This window comes from Canis lupus, chromosome 31 (genome assembly GCF_011100685.1).
Source record: "Canis lupus familiaris isolate Mischka breed German Shepherd chromosome 31, alternate assembly UU_Cfam_GSD_1.0, whole genome shotgun sequence".
In the NCBI taxonomy this organism is placed as follows: Eukaryota; Metazoa; Chordata; class Mammalia; order Carnivora; family Canidae; genus Canis; species Canis lupus.
The window spans coordinates 16,684,387-16,705,727 of NC_049252.1; the positions used below are offsets into that span (position 1 = coordinate 16,684,387).

The 21,341-nt window shown below is 34.7% G+C and overlaps 1 long non-coding RNA gene across 15 annotated transcripts in view; it reads left to right on the forward strand.

Moving 5' to 3' along the window:
- Nucleotides 1-2,449: 2,449 nt before the first annotated feature.
- The window catches only part of LOC106558100, a 267,855-nt gene continuing 248,963 nt past the window's right edge, over nt 2,450-21,341 (forward strand). For 7 of the 15 annotated variants that reach the window (XR_005382172.1, XR_005382177.1, XR_005382178.1 and 4 more), the window contains exons 1-4: nt 2,450-2,523; nt 3,044-3,138; nt 4,227-4,410; nt 5,665-5,752. This is a non-coding gene — a long non-coding RNA (uncharacterized LOC106558100). Of the gene's footprint in view, nt 2,607-3,043; nt 3,139-4,226; nt 4,411-5,664; nt 5,753-21,341 lie in introns of all 15 variants that reach the window. The other 8 variants (XR_005382180.1, XR_005382184.1, XR_005382181.1 and 5 more) reach the window with 5 other exon arrangements.

Below are 21,341 nucleotides of genomic sequence, written 5' to 3' on the forward strand. Positions count from 1 at the left end.
AGGTAACTGAAAACCATACAAACAAATGGAAAGATATTTCATGCTCATGGACTGGAAGAACAAATATTGTTAAATGTTCTTATTACTTAAAGCAATCTACAAATTTAATGTAATCACTGTCAAAATACCAACAGTATTTTTTACAGAGATAGAACAAACAATCCTAAAACTTATATGGAACCAAAAATGGCTCAAATAACCAAAACAAAAACAAACTAACAAAAAACTTTAAATAAACAAAGCTGGAAGTGTCAATTCCAGACTTCAAATTATACTATAAAGCCATAGTAATCGGGGTGCCTGGGTAACACAGTCAGTTGAAATTAAAGGGATTTTGAAATGTGTCCATGTATCCATATGAAGGGTGATGAAAGCAGGATGATATTTTGAAAATATAATTAGACTCTTCTATCCACGAAATATAACCAAGCACAGCTGCACAGATTTCTGAAGATAAAACTCCAGAATTATTGCAAGACAGTATATTCTCCTAAAGAAAAAAATTGAAAGATTTCTCTGGTGAAACTACCCAGTCAATGGGATAAAATGTATATTTTAAAGTTGAAATGCCAGCCTGATTAACCTCTGCTAATACTAATTACTTAGCCAATTTCTTACATGCTCATGGTGTTTACAATGTAGTGTTAGATCATTCAAAAATGCAATTAGGTACATGGGGTTCACTTGTTTGAAGAAAAGCTCAAATTTGAAAGACAATGAAAATGGAGGGGAAAAAAAAAAACAAATGTAAGAAAATGCAGAGACATGAAAACTTCCAAGTAGTTTCCTTCTACAGTTTAGGAGAGAATTCCATTCATTGAATAATGAAAGATAAATATAAAAAAATATTTAGAGGATAACAAGAATGCATTGAAATTAAAGAACATAATAAGGAATAATTCAGTAGAAGAGTTAGATCAAGGAACTATTAAAAGAATCTTGTGTGGGATCCCTGGGTGGCGCAGCGGTTTGGCGCCTGCCTTTGGCCCAGGGCGCGATCCTGGAGACCCGGGATCGAATCCCACGTCGGGCTCCCTGGTGCATGGAGCCTGCTTCTCCCTCTGCCTGTGTCTCTGCCTCTCTCTCTCTCTCTCTGTGACTATCATAAATAAATAAAAAAAAAAAATTAAAAAAAAAATCTTATAAAAAAATAAAAAAAAAAGAATCTTGTGTAATAGATGGAGAATTTGGTATACAATATGAAACAACTAAGAATTCAGTGATTCAGTTCACGAAGTCCAATACCCTGAAAATAGTAGTTTAGACCTTAAACTCCTATGGTGAAAATGATGGGGGAATATTATCAAACAAATAATTCAAGAAAATTTGTCAAAGACAACCAGAGCATATCATTGTGAAATTTTAAAACAGAGTGGTTAAAGGGAGATTTCACTCTTTTGTAGAGAGAATACAAAGACAGTGGGAGATTGCAGGCAAAGGATTAGTAAACAGAACAGCATCAAGCTTCTCAACAGGGAGACCAAAATTTTAAGATCATAAAACAATGTTCAAAATTCTGAGGAAAATCATTTCCAAGAGCAAGGAAAAAGGAAATTAAACTGACTCCTTCTCTGTCATCTGTAGGCAGGAGAACTGTCTTTCAGAATCTGAGGATGGACTCATGAAAGTGACATAGAAAACTAACATGAGGAATTTGTTTACAGCAGGAAATAAAAGTTGTAAAGGAAAAAAATATCATAGTATAAAACTACTAAACTTCCTTCTCATAAAAGTATATTGATAATTCTGTGAACCTTGAACATTAATTGCTTTAACTAAAACACTAACAGAGCCATATCGGTATAGGTAAAGAGGTGTGTATGAAGGTAAGGGTTTTAGGGGGGTATAAGAAATATAAGTGTTTATTTTAGGAAGAAAAAATGAAACATTAAGAAGGTAAATTGGAGGAAAATAAAATGAGAGTAAAAGCTTTAAGAGAGGACAGCCTGGTTGGCTCAGCGGTTTAGTGCAGCCTTCAGCCCAGGGCGTGATCCTGGAGACAAGGGATAGAGTCCCATGTCGGGCTCCCTGCATGGAGCCTGCTTCTCCCTCTGCCTGTATCTCTGCCTCTCTCTCTCTCTCTCTCTCTCTGTGTCTCTCATGAATAAATAAATAAAATCTTTAAAAAAGAAAAAAAAAAGCTTTAAGAGATTTAAATTTGGTCACTTCTTGGATCTGTGAGTAAAGGATTTTTATCCTGAGGTCGCTTTTTTTTTGTTATAAGCCTTTAAGAATGATTAAGGTTTTATATTTTATAACATAAAACTTTGATAATAATAGTAATATGTCCATAACTGATTTTAGTCTTTACCTTTTATTGAAAAACAGAATGTGTATTGTAAGGATCATCATTTTTCAGGATTCTTTCCTGTTTGCTAACTCTAGTGCTCAGTTTCTGCCATAGAATCTTGAGGTTTGATGCAGTATTGTTACAATTGTTTTGTCATTTTCTGCGGGGCACAGTGTTCTAACCTCACAGCTGTGCCACTTGTAAAAGCCTGTGATCTAATCCTTAATTGCCAGGTAAACTGAAAAATGGAAAATGTTGGAAGAAAGATTTGATCCATGATAATATTTTTAATGATTTTCTTTCTCTGGTGACCAAGGTACTTGACAAAGCCTTCTAAATTGTTCTTAGTAGCCACATTTATTATTTATGCAATTACTCTTCTTGATACTCAAAAGCCTAGTGATAAAAGAAGGGGAACTGGACATAGGAAGAAAATAAGTTTGTTTTTTTTTTCTTTTTTTTAAGATTTTATTTATTTGACAGAGAGAGAGAGAGAGAGAGAGAGAGCCAGAGAGAACAAAGAAGGTAAATGGCAGAGACAGAGGGAGAGGGAAAAGCAGATTCCCCACTGAGCAAGGAGGCTGATGTAGGGCTTGATTCCAAGACCCTGAGATCATGACCCGAGCTGAAGGCAGACGCTTAACTAACAGGGCCACCCAGGAGCCCAAAAATAAGTTTTATATAGAGTTCGAGTACATCTGAAATTTGAGAACTATTAACATTGATAGAAATTTTCTGCTGCTTATGGCCTAGGGTATATTTTGGAGATCTGTAGGTAGGAAGAATGTTCATTTGACAAGAACAGAAGCAAACAAAATTAAGATCGGCATCTCTTCTTAACAAGCATGGTAAATTGTATTGAATATCCCAGTCCTTCATCCCTCCTAGTGCCCAGTGCCTTTGATCTGTTTCTTTGTAGGGGCTTTCTGACTTTAGGTTTGGTCGTGCAACCTGCTTAGCCAATGCAATAAGGAAGACATGACAGCATGTCTTTTCCAAATCTAGGTCTTCTGAGGCCTCTTCAGTGCTTACACTCGCTTTTTGGCTTTTCTGATTACCTTGAAAACATGAGAGAGACCATGGAAATCTATTGAAGAATGAGAGAAGCCTAAATCTTGGAAAGCCAGCTGATCCTCAGATGTGGCTAGACATGCCAGTGAGCCCAGCAAAAACAGAGATGCCTTGGCAATCCCAGATGACACCATGTACATGAGAAACACACACTGATTAGTGTTTGCTCCTAAGACCCTGTGGTTACTTTATGTGTAATTTTATGTGGCAGTGAGTAATTGATAAACAAATTAAAATCCTTACATTTATTTAAGATTTTATTTATGTATTCATGAGAGACACAGAGAGGTAGAGACATAGGCAGAGGGAGAAGCAGGCTCCCTGCGGGGAGCCTGATACTGGACTAGATTTTAGGACCCCAGAATCACGACCTAAGGCCAAAGGCACATGCTCAATCACTGAGCCACCCAGGCATCCCAATGTTTACATTTATTTAAAAAATCCCCAGATTAATACCTTCATGTAGACCTTTGAATTATACAGCTTATAGCTCCAATGTATTAAAATATAAGAAACTGTTAAATTATAGTCTAATTAACTTAACATTTAATAATAATGTTGTAGAATTCAGTGCTAAATTTTTATTTAATTACTTTAACTTGTGTCCTACGAATGCAAATATCTTTAATCAAAATTTTATCAGGTAACTTTTGTTTTTTACAAAACAGCGTAATTGTCACCATAAAATATTATTGCTTTGATACATGAAGAAAATTCTTAGTGATATCTGAAAATAAATAAGTCCAATATTAAGAGTTAAAATTTTTCTACTATAAACATGTCTTTAGTTTCCTATAGCTGCCATAACAATGTGCCAGAAACCGGGTGCCTTAAGAAAACAGAAATTTATTCTCTTACATTTCAGGAGTCAGAAGTCTGAAATCAAGGTATTAGCAGACAGAGTTGGTTACTTCTAAAGATTGGGAGAAACCACTCCACGCCTTTTTCCTAGCTTCAGGTGCTGCAGGGGATGCTTGGCATTCCTTAGCTTATATCATCTCAATCACTGGCTCAGTCTTCACAGCATCTCCACCCTGCGTGTCATCCAGGTATAAGGACATTAGTCATCAGGCACATAGATCCAGGCTAAATCCAGTATGAGCTCTTTTTGATATTCTTTTTTTTTAAATTTTATTTATTTATTCATAGACAGAGAGAGAGGCAGAGACACAGGCAGAGGGAGAAGCAGGCATCATACAGAAAGCCTGACGTGGGACTCGATCCAGGGTCTCCAGGATCAGGCCCTGGGCTGCAGGCTGCGCTAAACCCCTGCGCCACCGGGGCTGCCCTGATATTCTTAATTATATCTGAAAAGGCACTATTTTCAAATAAGGTCACATTCACAGGTAGTGGAAATTTGGACTAGGACTTTTTTTTTTTTTTTGTGGGACACAGTTCAAACAACTACAATATCTAAAATATAATTCTAAATATTATTAAAAAATAAAACCTATCAAAGACTTTGGGTACTACTCTTCTCTACTGTTAACCTTTGCCAAGACTTATAGTCATTCAAATTTATGTAGAAAGGAGACCTCAGAAAGCATCTACTCTTACCTCTTTTACAGGTGAGATAATAAGAAGACATAACTCATTTTAGTTGGAAGTCAGAAGTAAAACAGTGTGTAGGTGCCTAACTTTTTAAGTAAAGTCAATTTTTCAGTAAAGGCAGCCAGACGTCCAATCTCTTTGCCACACATTATTTGTGTGTCACAGATGACTCCTTAAACTTTTGAATATCAGTTTTATCATGTTGAAATTATGTATCATATTTGCCTCAAAGCATTATTACAGTGATTAAATGAAATTAAATATCTACTATAATATTTGGTATATTGTAGATTAAGAAGCTTAGCAGAGTTTCAAATAGAAAATGACAGAGCTTCTTGATGCCTAATCCTTGGTCCCATTACTCCTTTTACATTAAAAGATTGAGCTCTGGGGTTCTCCTCTGTGTTCTAGAAACCAGTATTCCCATAGAGCCTTATTATTGTGACATTTCATAAAAATCCTGTCAGTCTTTTCATGATCTTCATGTGAATATTATGAAAAATTACAACAGTAAATCCACATGCAAATACATAGGGAAAAAATGAAAAGCTGTAATTGGAAAATGTTTCTCCCTAATAGAAAATAATTACCAACTTCTCTGAAATAAATGAACAGTATTTCTTTGATTTTGTATATATAATATTCATTCATTGGTTATTTCAACAACTATAAAATGGGCCCTTATTTGTGCCTGGAATCATGCTCCATTAAAAAATGATAATACTTTTCTTTTTCCCTTACACCTTATGAAGTTTGAAGTCTAATTGGAGAAGACATTGGTGATAAAGTAGTCTCTCCAGGGAAGCAGCTGGTCTCCCCTGGAAGAAGCATTCTCCCGTGGTAAACTAATTTCTCCTTTGAGTTCTATAATAATATGTTTATAAGTACCACTAAGAATATTATAGCTGAATGACCACAAATGTAAGATTTAAAGATACATGTAGAGAAGAAATTCACATTCATGATTATTTATAGAGAGGAACTAACACATCTCAGATATTTTCCAATTGAACTTTGTAAATTGGTTCGGATTTCTCAAACATACAGATGTTACAAATAGTTCAAGGAACTTTCATATACACTAACCAGTTTCAGCAGTTGTTTGCATTCCACCCCATTTTAGTCATATTCTCTCTCTTCCTTCCCACTCTTATCCATCCCTCTCCTTCTTCTGTATCATCTATGTATCATCCTATCACCAATACCATTTAAGGATAAATGTATTCATTTCTTGTGATTGCCATAGGAAGTTACCACTTAGTTGTGTACAACACAACTTGGTGGTTTTAAATGATAGAAATTTATTCTCTCACAGTTCTGGCATCTAGACATCCAAAATCAAGATATCAACAGTATTGTGTTACCTCCATAGACTCTAGGGGAGAATCCCTTCATTGCTTCTAGCTTCTGGAGCTGTAGGTATTCATTGACTTGTGGCCACATTACTTCGGTCTCTGCCTTCTTACATTGCTGCTTCTGCTTGTGTCCCAAAACTGCATCTGAATCTCTTTCCTATAAAGATGAATCTGTTCCTATTTAGGACCCACTCTTAATCAAGGATATCCTCTTCATCTCTAGAACTAGAATTTGATCACATGTTTTGCCATACATAAAGTAATATTCACATGATCTAGGGATAGGAATTTAATATATTTTGGGGGGCCATTTTTTATTCTCTACAAGTAAGAAATATCCTGACCCTTTATCCCAACTTTCTTACATATTACATATTTCCTAAGAAGTATATTCTCTTAAGTGAATGTAAGACAGTTGACAAAATTAGATAATCTAACATTGATATAATCAGTGTTTACCTAATCATATTGGAGTCTGAGGCAAAAAGGAAAAACCCTAAATAATACTGTAATAATTTAAAGTGGATACTTTGTTCATCATGGATTTTTGCATTAAGCTTTTTAAAATATTACCTTCAGATATTATTTATTTTGATTGCTGAGGTTTTTATTTGTTAGTATAAAATTTACCCCTGAGAAGAATGGCTCCCTTGTTTCACACTATCCCAGCCTTAATCCATAGCCTGTATTGGAATCTTAACAGTTTTCCCAATGTTATTCTTAATAGCCATCTTCTCCCATCCAGAATTCAGGATCATGGGTCACACTTATGTATGTCTCAACCTTTCTCTTCTATATTAATCGTGATATTTTGAGGAGAAGAGGTCGGTTATTTTGTAGGATGGCTACCAGTTTGGATTTTGGGTTGGCCAGCTCTTTCTTTGTATTTGACATATATGTGTGATAGCAGGAATATCACTGAAATAATGTATCTTTTTTTTTAGGGTATTGTATTAGGAATAATATGATGTTGCTTTGTTCCACTGAGTGGTGATTGGTTAGGTCAAGACTGGTGACCTGTCATTTTTCTCCACCATAGTTACTTTTTTCTCTCTATAATTATTAAACAGGTTTTAGAATACTTTTGGCAACTATGCAAATATCTTATTCATTGTCAAAATTTCACTCAACTGCTCTAATAACCATTGATTTCTAAGTTCTTTATTACAGAAATTACAACTGTTTTATACTATATTTGTAAATGTATTTTAGTTGAAATTCTACAGTAAGAGATTTTCACTCTATATGTGTATGTGTGTGCCTAGATATAGATGGATACAGATATAAATATCAACTCAAACTTTTATATTCTATTCAATGAGACATTAAGCTGTCCTTAGTATGATTAGTGAGAACTCTTCTTGCTGACTTTTGGATACTTTTGAGAAATCCCCATAATTCCTTCCTGGAACTTTTCTCATGTTCCTGACCCAAAAAAGATGTAAGAATATCATCTACTATTTTATATGTAGCAGTCCTGGAATTAGCCATTTGTTCAAAAAGTTTGGTAGCTTTTAGTGTGGAATGGCCTCTATTACTTTTGATGATGTTAGCTGTCATTTAGAGCCTTATACCCTTTATATAATATGACAGTTTCCTGTGGCTTCTTTCAAGATTTTCTCTTTATTTTGGGGTGTTGTCATTTTGACTTTGATGTGCTTTAGTGTGATTGTATTTACCCGGCTCACAGTGTACTGTTCTTCTTAAATCCGTAAGTTTAAGTTTTTCATCAGATTTGAACTATGTTTAGCCTTTTATTCAAATATTGTTTTCTATATCTTCTCTTCTTTTCGGGGGAATATAAATATGCATATCTTAGAACATTTTATAGAGTCCCAAAGGCTATTGAATTTTTCTCATATTAATTTTCTTCCTCTTATACATATAATAAATGTATAACTCTATTGAATTTTTATAATGTCCTACATACAGGTCATTGAATTTCTGTTTATTTTGTTTATTTTTCTCTTTGTTGTGAAGTGTTGATCTATCTTTGAGTTCACGGACTTTTTATTCCCTGCTGTCTAGCTCATCAAGGAGTTTTTTTTTTATTTTACTTATGTTGTTTAATTTAGTTTTTATAGAACTTCCTTTGTTTTTCATAATTACAGATTTACTGCTCATATTCCCCCAAATATTCATTGTAATTAAATATTGTTTCAGGACCTTGGATATATTTATGATAGCCGACTTCAATCCCTCATCTGATAATTTCAGCATGTATGTCTTCTTGGAAATCTTTTCTGTTGACTTCTTTTTTTCTGAGTATGAATTGTTTGTTGATTATTCACATGTCTGCTAATATTTCTATTGCATTTTAGGCAATAGAAATATGTGGTGGGGTTCTTGTTCTATTTATATTCTTCTTAAGTGTATTGATATTTGTTCAAGCACTGAGTTTAAATGAGTTGAACTCAAACTGCAAACTGTTTCTTTTATGATGGTCAGCAACTGAAAATCTGCATCCTTCCAGTTTCTCACTGCTTTATTTGACAGAGCCTTGTATCTCATTAATGCTTAACTAGATTAGTGTCTAATCATGGATTTTGCAAATTTTATAGATAGATTTTGGCATTTATTCCATATGCAACTACTTTTTTAAAGGGATCCCCCCCTTAATCTCCTAGCCAATATGCCAGTTTCAAAGTCAGTATGCTGACCTCCTACCCTCTGTACTATAAGGATCAGGGCTTATTGTCCACCAGAATCGTGAAAACACTTAAATCACATACGGTGCACTTGCTGCCTTTCAGAGGTCATCCTTCTCAAGACTCTTCCTGTTTTAGGTCAATACCTAAATACAGTATTTCTTAATACTCCATCTAGATTTTATAGGTTTTACCTATGGGAGAGTTTAACTATACATATTTCTCTGTTATTACTGAAAGGTAGAATCTTAAAGTTATTTCTAAACTTGAAGATTTTTTAAAATTAAAATTTATATTAACCTGAAAGTGGAACTGCTCTGATTGAATAAAGAAATGGGCATGGGATCTTGCCCTTTCTCAATTCTATGAGCACGTACAACACAAAATTATTCATGTGGTACTTCCCCAAATACTACATTTCCATGGACTGTTGGAAATATACCAAATAATGAATATATAAGACGGAAGCCTATACCATAAAGAATGTGTTCACATATGTGGCCAGAACAATTAACTAAGTTTCACCACAATTTTTAGGCAAACTCCCAACAGACATTTTAAAAAATGTGTAACACTTCATATGCATTTGAGGGTGTTTTCAAATATATAACTTACTATTCACAGCATGCGTATAAGTAGAGCATATATAATTATTATCATTTTAGTACTACTACTATTTTATAATCCTACAAGACATCATGGAAACATGTAATTTCGTGACTGTATATACCCAACACTATGTTAAGAGTTTTGAAGATATCATCTTACTTCGTTTCTATGAAAAGCTTTTGATGGTTTATTAGTTCAGTTATAAAAAGTGAAACTGAGAAACCAAAAGACCTTAAGACTTACTCAAGGAGAAGTTCGTATAAATATGATTCACAAATCAAACCTTAGTCTGTATTCTCGTAAAAGCACATTTTTTCTTTTGTAAAAGATTTTATTTATTTATTTATGAGAGGGAGAAAGAGAGAGAGGGAGAGATTGAGAGAGAGAGACAGGCAGAGACACAGGCAGAAGGAGAAGCATGCTCCATTCTATACAGGGAGCCTGATGCGGGACTCAATACTGGGCCTCCAGGATCATGTCCTGGCTGAAGGCAGGCGCTAAACCACTGAGCCACCCAGGGATCCCCGAAAAGCACATTTTTTTCAAATATTATATCATTCTGCATTTTCCACAGAAGGTAAACGTCTTTCAAATGAATTAAATATCTTGACTTTAAATATACAGTCATTCTACAGAAACTGGACTCAAAATCAGTTATTGTAATGGCTGAACTTGGCCATTTTTTGTATTTTATCTTAGTACTTGAAGGAAGGAAGATACAGACAATGTTAAGACTTTAGGACATTTAGTACAACCAGAAATTTCAATGGCTTAACTAAATAAAAATCTAGTTCTTATTTACATAAAGCCTACTGTGAATCCTTTATTTTGGGTTAGAATTTGAACCAGTGGTATCCATTAGAGGTATCATGTGAGGGTTACATTCAAGCACAGATTTTAGGGAAGTAAGAGGGTGAGCTATGTATATCATTTGGAAAAGCAATGATGGGAGAACAAGAAAGTTCAAAGGTCCATATTGAAACTGTTCTTAGAACATGAAGAATCATAAGAAAACCAGTGCTTTTGATATAGAAAGAGGAAAATATAGAAAGTGAGATTGAGAAAGTAAAGTCTGTAGGTCCTTTAAAACTATTGCCTGTGAATGAGATAGAATTCTTTTTCTTCAGTCCTCCACTCCTGGCCCTAGTACCTATCACCAAAAATTCCATAATGAATCTTGTAATTAAATGAACATCTTTCCTCTCTTCTCTTGAGGACAGATTCTGAGTATGATTGCTATCATATGTGCAACAAATTTCTGTGTTTGGCACCTAATCTGAAAAGACGTGATTTTATTGCTTGTTTCTTGATAAGCTTCAGATTTTGTGTTTCACTTTGCCTCTAATTTTATGGGTCCCCCTGTGAAAATGCAATTCTCTTTATATGCTGAGAACAAAGTCATTGGACTTTCATTATGCTCTTTGACCACAATCAGTTTGGCCCTCTATAAGTGAATTCTACCAGAGCATAGGTTTGGGTTTTTTGCCAAGCCTGGAAATTTGGACATTCTATCCAAGTCAATTGGCTTTTCCATTTCACTGTGCTTGCTGTATGCCATAACTCACCATTCTATACCTTATCCCTTCAGTTCTACTCTGCCCCAACTAACAGAACTGACACCAACCATAATTTAGTGGTGACATATGGTGCTGACCTCCTGAAGAATGCGAAATGATCTGATACTCCTTTAATTGCATAGTCATCAGTAGGAGTTGATAGGCTACTACTGTTATGTGACTTATTACTGTAAAATGATTCCATGTGTAATGTGCATAAATTTTCTCCAAAATTGTCATTTTGCAGTGGCGATGGAAAAATAGAAATCAAAACAAAAAACAATTAATAAGACCTTGAGAGGTAAAATGATCTGCTTCATTCTAGAAATATGTTTCCCCTTGGGAAGGGAAGTCATGATGATGGAAACCTGTAGATTAAGTAAATTGGGAAGAAGTAGTTGTGGAGAACTATTTTAAAAATGAGTAACCCATTAATGAGCAGATTAAAATTATAACCCACGGTTTTGATATATTTTGGAACATCTTTATAATACTATTGAAAGTAATATGATTTTTTTTTTTCAGTTTTTAAGTTAATGTGACAAAAAAATCCCTGTTTCTGCATCTGTTTTGGGCTCTTTGCAGGGAGCCTGCTTCTCCCTCTGCCTATGTCTCTGTCCTCCCTCTCTGTGTGTTTCTCATGAATAAATAAATAAAATCTTTTTAAAAAATAAAAAATATTAGCAACTTCTGGCATCTAAATGGCCCAATGGTTGAGCATCTGCCTTTGGCTCAGATCATGATCCCGGAGTCCTGGGATCGAGTCCGGCATCAGGCTCTCACAGGGAGTCGGCTTCTCCCTCTGCCTATGTCTCTGCCTCTCTCTGTGTGTCTCTTGTGAATAAATACAATCTTTAAGAAAAATAAAATAAATAAAAGCAACTTCTATGGCTAAACTTTAGTAAAAGAAACCGGTAACAAATTGCTGCCAAATATATTAAAAACACTCTTAAAGACACATTTGATTTTGGTTCACATGGACTGTGGAACAGCTTTCAGATGAAAGCCCACAGAGAAATATATATCAATCAGTAAAAATAAACCAAAATGTATTTTATTGTAGTGAGTTTCGTATTTTTTCTAAGTCAGAATCTATAAAAAGGTAACACTTTTCAGTGAAAAAAGGTATTTTTTCCAAAATAAAATTTATTTATTTATTATCTACCCAGTACCTATTTTTTTTTTTCCTGAATCTGTGTTTCATTAAAGGTGTAGCATTGTGTCAGGAAATGAAGAAAATTTTCCTGAATTAAATTGTAGAAATATTTTTTAGCACCATGGTACTTTCTTTAAGAATTGGACATATTTTCCCTATAGATTGGTTCTAAACTTGATACATATTAAGGTTTATGATAGAAGAGCTAGAGATAGGTATCCCACTCCTCAATCTGCTTATCCAGAAATGCATGTAGGTTTTCTTTTGCAGATAAGTAAACCATTATCCCCTAAGAATTCATTCTGTTCAATTTTTAAATATGCTTCTCTCTGCTGCCTTCATGACAAAGTGCATGTTTTTGAGCAAAAGAATGTTTCTCATACTTTCCAGGATAGCAGTATACAAATATTCAGGTATTATTGTGAGTCCCTAAATATTTTCATAGAGTAGGCAAGCCTGTAAAACATTAAGAGAGAAAAAAACCCAAATAGCTCCAGGTGTTTAAAGTTCATATTTTCTTTTTCTCAGTTGTTTTAACTGGGAATTCACCTGACTCAAGGCATGAAGCCAGTCTTTCTTCTGATCTCTCCCTTCAAAATCATCGTTCTCCATTCCCAAAAGAAATTCATGCCTCTCTTTTACCCATCATGATACTTCACTGTTACTTCACTTTGGGATAAAAAGCCTCAAAGATGCCAAATATGTTGGATGAACAATAGATGAAAATATATAATAGATATGTATGTAATACAAATATAACTATGTATATAACATACATATATTTAACATGATTGTGTATATATAACTATATATAACATATATATGTAACACAAATGTGTAATAACACAAATATATGTGTGTGTGTGTGTATATATATATATATATATATATATATGTATGTATTGAGACATTATGAGTAATTGACTCATAATTCTGGAGTCTGAAGAGTCCCACAATCCATAGTCTGTCATTTGCAAGCTGGAGACCTAGGATGCCAGAAGTGTAGTTCATTCCAAGTCTAAAGGCCTGAGAACCATGGTAGCTAGGGCATAAATCCCAGTCGTAGGACAGAAGATAAGAGGAGATGTCCCAGCTCAAATTGTGATGCAGGAAAAAAAAGGAGGAGGCACAAATTGCTTCTTTTTTATACCTTGTGTTCTATTCAGGCTCTCACCAGATTGAATGATACCCACCTACACTGGGAAGAGCCATCTATACTGAGTCTACCAATTCAAATGCTAGTCTCTTCCAGAAACATCTTCCCAGAAACCCCCTGAACCAATGTTTATTTGGGCACCCCATGGTCAATCAGGCTGACATATAAAATCAGTCATCACACCAAGCAAAGTGTAATCCAAAACTGATATTGTGAACAGTATTTTATTCAAGGTATCTACAAACCATAGTAGAAATTTGTGCATTCCAACACACACATAACACATTTTATTAGGGTAGAAAAGTGTCATAAGAAATGAGACATTCTGACCTATTCCACAATGTCTGAATTAAAATGTATTATGGAATATATTTCTGGAAGCAATATCAATTTTTCTTAACAAATTTGCCTCTTCTATCACTAACTATTATCCATCAGTGCATTCATTGTTACTGAGAAAGAGAATCAAGAGGAAGGAAAACATTCAGACCATTAATAAGAGCTATGAAGGAAGTGACATTTGATTTCATTCAGTAACCTCTGATGGTAAAGTAGACTTATTTGTCTGTAGAAATCTTAAGAGCTCCACAATTTGTAAAATGGTATTGGTAAACACATAGTGAATACAAGCTTAACCACTACTCTGCATTCTCACCATTATTGATCAGAAGAAGGATCCTGGCCATTTCTCTTATTTACTTGTTTCAAAGATATACAACTTTTCATATTTCACATGATTTTAAGAAAGATATAAATTCATGCCCTTATTTTCTTAGATATTTATTTAGAATCACAAGAGAATCCTCTCTTTTTCCTTACCCCTACTACTACCATTTGGCCAAGCCACAGTCCTCTCTCATCTAGATTATCATAGTTGTGTCATAATTACTTTTGTTTGCAAGATACAGCATCCAGAATAATCCTTATGAAACAAATTTCATTATGCCACTCCTGTCTTCTAAAGATTCCACAGTGAAGGAGCCTCAGTGTCCATCAAAAGATGAATGGATAAAGAAGCTGTGGTCTATATATACAATGGAATATTACTCAGCCATCAGAAACGACAAATCCCCGCCATTTGCTTCAACGTGGATGGAACTGGAGGGTAGTATGCTGAGTGAAGTAAGTCAATCAGAGAAGGAAGGACAAACATTATATATTCTCATTCATTTGGGGAATATAAAAAAAGTGAAAGGGAATAAAGGGGAAAGGAGAGAAAATGAGTAGGAAATATCAGAGAGGGAGACAGAACATGAGAGACTCCTAACTTTGGGAAATGAACAAGGGGTGGTGGAAACGGAGGTGGGTGGGGGATTGGGGTTACTGGGTGATGGGCACTGAGGGGGCACTTGGCGGATGAGCACTGGGTCACATGCTATATGTTGGCATACTGAACTCCAATAAAAAATAATTTTTAAAAAATAATATAAAATAATTAAAAAATAAATAAAGGGAAAAGAAATAAAATAAGGATTCCACAGTAAAATGTAGTCCTCACCATCACCAAAGTTCTGAAAAAAATTGGTCCCATTACCTCTTTGGCAGGTGGTGTTACTATTCCTCCTACATACCTGCTCACCCCTCTCAAACCACACCCACTTCCTTGTTCTCCTCCAGCATCCCAGAATATGTTCACTTCAAGATGTTTGCAAGGCCTTATTTGAACCCTTCTATAATGGGCAGCAGGAGAAAGTATTTCAAGTTTCTGTGCTTTTTCTTTAAAAAAAAAAGATTTTTATTTATCTATTTATTCATGAGAGAACACAGAGAGAGAGAGGCAGAGACACAGGCAGAGAGAGGCAGATTCCCTGCAGGGAGTCTGATGCAGGACTTGACCCCAGGACTCCAGGATCACGCCCTGGGCCAAAGGCAGGCGCTAAACCACTGAGTCACCTGGGCTTCCCTCTGTGCTTTTTCTTAGAAATAAATATTGGTAATGCTTTAAAAACAGTTGTGAGCAAAAAGTGCAATAGGACAAAAAAGTTACATCAGATTACTGCAATTATTGGAAGACAGTGATAAGAATGTGAACCAAGGTAGAAAGAATAGTAAAAAGAGAATAGACTTTGACATATTTAGAAAGTATCTGGCCATTTTATGAGGGAAATAAAAAAATAAAAAAATAAAAAAAACAGATTCAGAGGCTTGTTTGGGTGACCTAAGGAATAATCACGGCATCAAATGAAAGTGCTTAGATATCGACAGAACTAATCTTTATACACAAATCTGCTCTTCCATAGACTGTATGGCTTGGAAAAGTGCAGAGCTCATAGATCTGAGGGGAGACCATCCTGGACTACCTGGAGGCTTGTTTTCTCTGTCTTTGTATCAGTTTAACATCCAGCTTAGAAGGTCCAGGATAACTCAATTAAGAAACAAAAACTAAAGACTCCCTCAATTAAGCTGCATAGATATTTACAATAGTCCTAACTCTGAAAACACTCTGAGCATTATGGAGATGGATCCGTGTTCTAACAAAATATTGGCCACGGGAAAGTCAGACCAGCCATGCCCAATTCAAGCTGTGTGATAATATGGTTGTGACCATCCTACTAATTCCTTTAAGACTTCCTTCAGTAAATCTTCATTCATGTGTCTCTTCTGCTTTTTTGCACACATTTTTAACTTTCCTTTGTATATGGCCAATTTTAATCATTTAAAATTTCCCCCTAAGATTTCTAGTTTGTATTTATTATTGTGACTCCCTAATTTTGATTGCAGCCATTAAAAAGAAATCTTGAGATTTGGACAACATGATTCCACATTTTCAAATAGGAAAACAGCAGTCATTGAGATTAACTAAAGGAGAAGTTCAATTAAGAATCTAAACAAAAATCTATGTGTACTGGGTATTGTATGTAAGTGATGAATACTAAGTTCTAAACCTGAAACTAATATTACACTATATGTTAACTAACTGGAATTTAAATAAAAGCTTGAGGAAGAAAAAAAGAATATACACAAAAATCATAGCTCAGAACACTAGGCTAGTCTGTAAATTATCCTGATTCTATAGGGAGATATTTTAAAGAGACTAAACTCCCTTTAATTATACAATCCTGCTCTGCAGGTGTCTAACAATGAATGATTTTTGGCTATAAAGTGGATATATTGATGGTATCTTCAGGATTACTTTTACAGTAACTATGATAATTTATGTCATGTACATATATATTTACTAGCTTTTAAAAATATTAGCTTATATTGTTGGTGCATTATTATTTCTAGACTCTGAACTTTTTGGATTCCTGGACTTGAACCATAGCTACATTTCAAATGCCTACTACAGTGTGTGATAAAGACCAAGTTTTCAATATATATTTCTTTAAGGAATTAACCATTTACATGACCTGATTCCACAGTGTTTCACTTTTAAATGATTATGGAAAATTGATATTGGAAGAAAAATTCAATTAAATTTGAACCAGTGCAGTTCCAAATATGTAATAATATTTGTAAGAATAAAGGAAATAGTGTCATTTTCAAATATTTACACCTTCTTCTATTACCAAGTTTACGTCAAAAACTAAATGTTTTCCCCCTACTTTTGCTAATTTTCTTTAAAAAAAAAAGATTTATTTGAGAGAGAGAGAGAGGGAGGAAGAGAGAGAGAAAGCATGGACAAGCATATGAGTGGGGGGAGAAGCAGAGGAAGAGAGAGAGAGAGAATATCAACCAGACTCCCTGCTGACTATGGAGACCCAATGGGGCTTGATCTTACAACCCATGAGATTATGACCAGAACTGAAATCAAGAGTTGTTTGCTTAACTAACTGAGCTACCCAAGTGCCCCTCATTCCATTATTTTCTTTCCTTAAATTGTACATGGGCTATGCTTTTGTCCATCTAATTTGAAAGTTATAAAAATTATATTTTAAGCATACAATAAGTGTTTAGAAAACCTCTTTTTTGTGTGTCATCATTAAATATCATAAGAAACCACCATGTATGCAAAGCTAAATAAAAAAATATAATTCTAGAAGATATTTTAACCATATCTCAGTCCCTAATAGAAGTAATTTTCTGTATTTTGACCTAATATACCTTTATTATTAAACAACTTTATTGAAATTCTTTAATAAGAATTATATTCTACTTTGTAACAGTTATGTTAAAAACACTGATTATTGTTATTAATGGTATGTCAAGACTTATATTCAGCAACTTTTTAATTTAATATATATTGCTCCACCTCTGGGCCCCCAAAATAATAGAAATCATATTGATAGCTATAACAGGATTGTAAAACAAGAATATTACATTTTAAAATGTATAAGTATAAGCACATTAACCAAAGACTGCTATATAATTGTGAACAGCATAATACCATTCTTTTCTTAGGTGAATTAATTTATTTCATTGTCCTTGTTAGTGCCCATCACATGAAAGAGTAAGTTGTTAACAGTTTGCATCTGGGATATAATGGAAAGATAGAGAATTCTAATCCTCACTATCTAATTCTATCCAAATTACAAAATCAAATTAACATAAATACAAGGAAAATGCACAGAATGTGCTAAGGATTAGAAACTAAAAAAAGAAATTTCAATGTCCTCCTATTCCAGCCTTCTAAATTTTAATTAGATACCAGATTCCTGCCATAATTCTATTGTGTACACCCATTTTAAAATTCTAAAACTTTTCATTTTATAAATCAGAGCATTTTTAATTATTTTAAATTTTGTCATTGCATGATACTATTGATTTTGAAAGTTTTCGGGGAAAAGGGAAAGAAATATATGGAAATTGCATATCACTTTAGTTCTGTGTGAATTTCTAAGGGAGAATCTAGATAAAACTACTCCAAAGTGTTAGCTTAATTAGACGCTGTTCAAATTAACCAGGCATTTCCCCCTACTTCCAAAAAGAATCAAAGAAGTCCAAATACTGCCGTAAAAATTGATACAGTGAAACCATCACACATATGGTTTTATCAGAACATATTCTCTTTCTTAAGTGAAAATAAACTCTTTCTGAGAGTAAAAAATCTGAACAGAAATCCCATTCTTGATTATCTGCAAAAGCTACAAAAGCACTTATGGGCCTATTCAACCATCAGAGAGGCAGAATTTTAGGGAAGTCCATTCCTGAAATGTATCTTTATTTCCTGATGTGCTTATTGCCAATGTTATTTTAGTTGTTAGAGTATCTTAAAGACATAAAAGCAGTTGGTTAGATGTTCTAAAGATGATGGCAGTAGCCTGCAGCTTACATAAACACTATAGGGTCCATGGACATAGTCGCAATAAAGCAGAACATCGAAAACACAGCTTATATAAAACTTAATACACTCAGCCCGGAAGATACTTTTAAACATTTGCTAAAATTACTTTACAAGCAGGCATGTTCACTATAAAAATCATCGTAATGGTGAAATAAAGCAGAGGTACAGAATAAAATGTAAGAAATTCTCTCAAACAATTCTATTTAAGCATCTAAATAACAACTAGGGTTATCTTGATGCAATTTACAGAGTTCTTTTACATTAAGATCTCATTTATAGTTTTCTGGTATAGATAATTATCTTATTAAATTTAATGTTGTTCCTGAAATTTCTCATGTTTACATAATACCTAAATGAGTCTCTGACCTATTTTCCTTCCAGATATGGGTGCTTCTGTGCATGTACTACTATCTTTCGAGTAAGATTAGTTCATGGGCTACCCCTACAACCCTGTGTGCATATGTTTTTTAGCAGCTTATTTTATGTAGGATACAATGCTTATTATAGACTGGGCATCATTATTCAGAGGGAAGAATTGGTAGTATTGGAAGAAAAAAAATGTTGTTAATGTTAATTATCAGAAATTTGTTTGTGATTAGTAAATTCACATGAAGTACCGAACTGAGACTTGCTTGGAACCAAGCTGCCTGGGTTTTCTTTCACTGAATTGATGCTTTCTCATCATTTCCTATAAAAGAAGTAAAATTGAAGGGAGAACATATCCCCTTGTGAACATGACCCCATATTGCACAGATAGTAGAGCTCCTTAGCTACAAGACATATTTCTGCGGGACAGTGGGATGATATCTTGCTGACCTTATTTTTGTGAGCTTTCACTTTCCTCAGTGGTCTATTTCTTACTGCAGTAGGCATAAAGTTATGGACGTTATGGAATTGACACTAAATTTAATACATGACAGATAGTGACCATGAGGGGGCCTACCTTGTCCAATGAGCTGAAAATATTAAAAATCAATATATATGTATATATATATTCATATACATACTCATATACTTAACTTTTTAAAAAGAATGTTTTACTCTTCTGTGGAAATGGTTAATCATATTTCCTTTGTAAATACTAATCATTATGTCTGGAAATCCTTATAATAAAAATTATAGCATGTTTGCTTTGCTTAGTCTTCAACCTCCTATTATGTAGAAAGCAACAGGAAAACATTATATAATTTTTAACAGCAAAAAGAAATACAAAGTAGCCCTCAAAATCTTTTTTTTTTAAAGTATATCGCATGACTAAGGTTGTAAGACCACCTAGTGAAATGAGATCCAAAGAGTGGGTGGCAGTTCAGAGAGGTAAGGTGGAGAGACAAAATAAATGAATTGGCTTGCTTTAGGCAGGTCTGTAGGGAGAAGTAGTGCCTACCATAGAAGCAGGACATCAAGCAACTGAAAAATTTAAATTCTTTTTTTAAGGATTTATTTATTTATTTATTCATGATAGACATAGAGAGAGAGAGAGAGAGAGAGGCAGAGACAGAGGGCAGAGGAAGAAGCAGGCTCCATGCCGGGAGCCCGACGCAGACTCAATCCTGGGACTCCAGAATCGCGCACTAGACCAAAGGCAGGCGCCATACCACTGAGCCACCCAATGATCCCGAATATTTTAAATTCTTAAAGGTCTGGGCTAGCCTGAGAGTTTAGAATCCCAGGAATATCCCCAAAAGAAGTCAGCCACCACCTTACATCTCATGTTTATTGTCATCCACCATGGTTCACAAGGAACATTAGTGGTAGGGCAAGAGGCTTAAGAGAAAAGAGACTCTATGGTGGAGACATGCAGGGATTTCCCAGGATTTCCCAGACATGCAGCAAAACTTAGAGGAAACTCTCTGCATACTAAACTCTGCACAAGTTTATGGTAGTGGTTGACTGTCACAGGGAGACAAATAGCATGTCTGTATACCAGACTCTGCTCTGATAAAGACAAAAGCTATCTGCTACTAGAAGAGGGACAAGAAACTTATTCACCCCTACGACTCTGCATTGACTTGAGGCAGAAGACCTCTGCCGCTGAGTAATAGGCAGAGAATTCATGGTCTAGGCTCTGCACTGAGTAGTAGGAAAAGGTTTACTGACAACCTGGTGGGGTCAGGACTTCTAAGAAGGCCTCACTTCTGAGGTTTAGGTATACAAGTCCTGCCTAAGACTAAGGATGAAGCAAGAGAATTGAACAACCTGTCCACTCAAGCTATGAGCCTACAATGAGTACCAGGAAACACGTACATACACACAACTAAAAAATGACAGAATAGGGGATCCCTGGGTGGCTCAGCGGTTTAGCGCCTGCCTTCTGCTGAGGGCATGATCCTGGAGTCCCAGGATGGAATCTCCCTGCATGGAGCCTGCTCTCTCTCTCTCTCTCTCTCTCTCATGAATAAATAAGTAAAATCTTAAAAAAAATAAAAGTTACAGAATGTGTCTCATGTAAACACACCTAGAAATCCTTAGCAGAACATTAGGGAATGAAATTCAACAATATTTAAAAGGATAATTCTCCATGGCCAAGTTAGATTTGTCCCAGAAATGCATGATTGTTTTATCATATGATAATTAATGTAATTTGCCACATTAACAGATTAAGAGTATAAGATCATATAATCATTTAAATTGATGCAGAAAAGCCATTAGAGGAAACCTCAGGATTGGGGAAAAAAAAGCTTTCTCCACTTTATAATGGACATTTATAAAGAATCTACAGCTGATA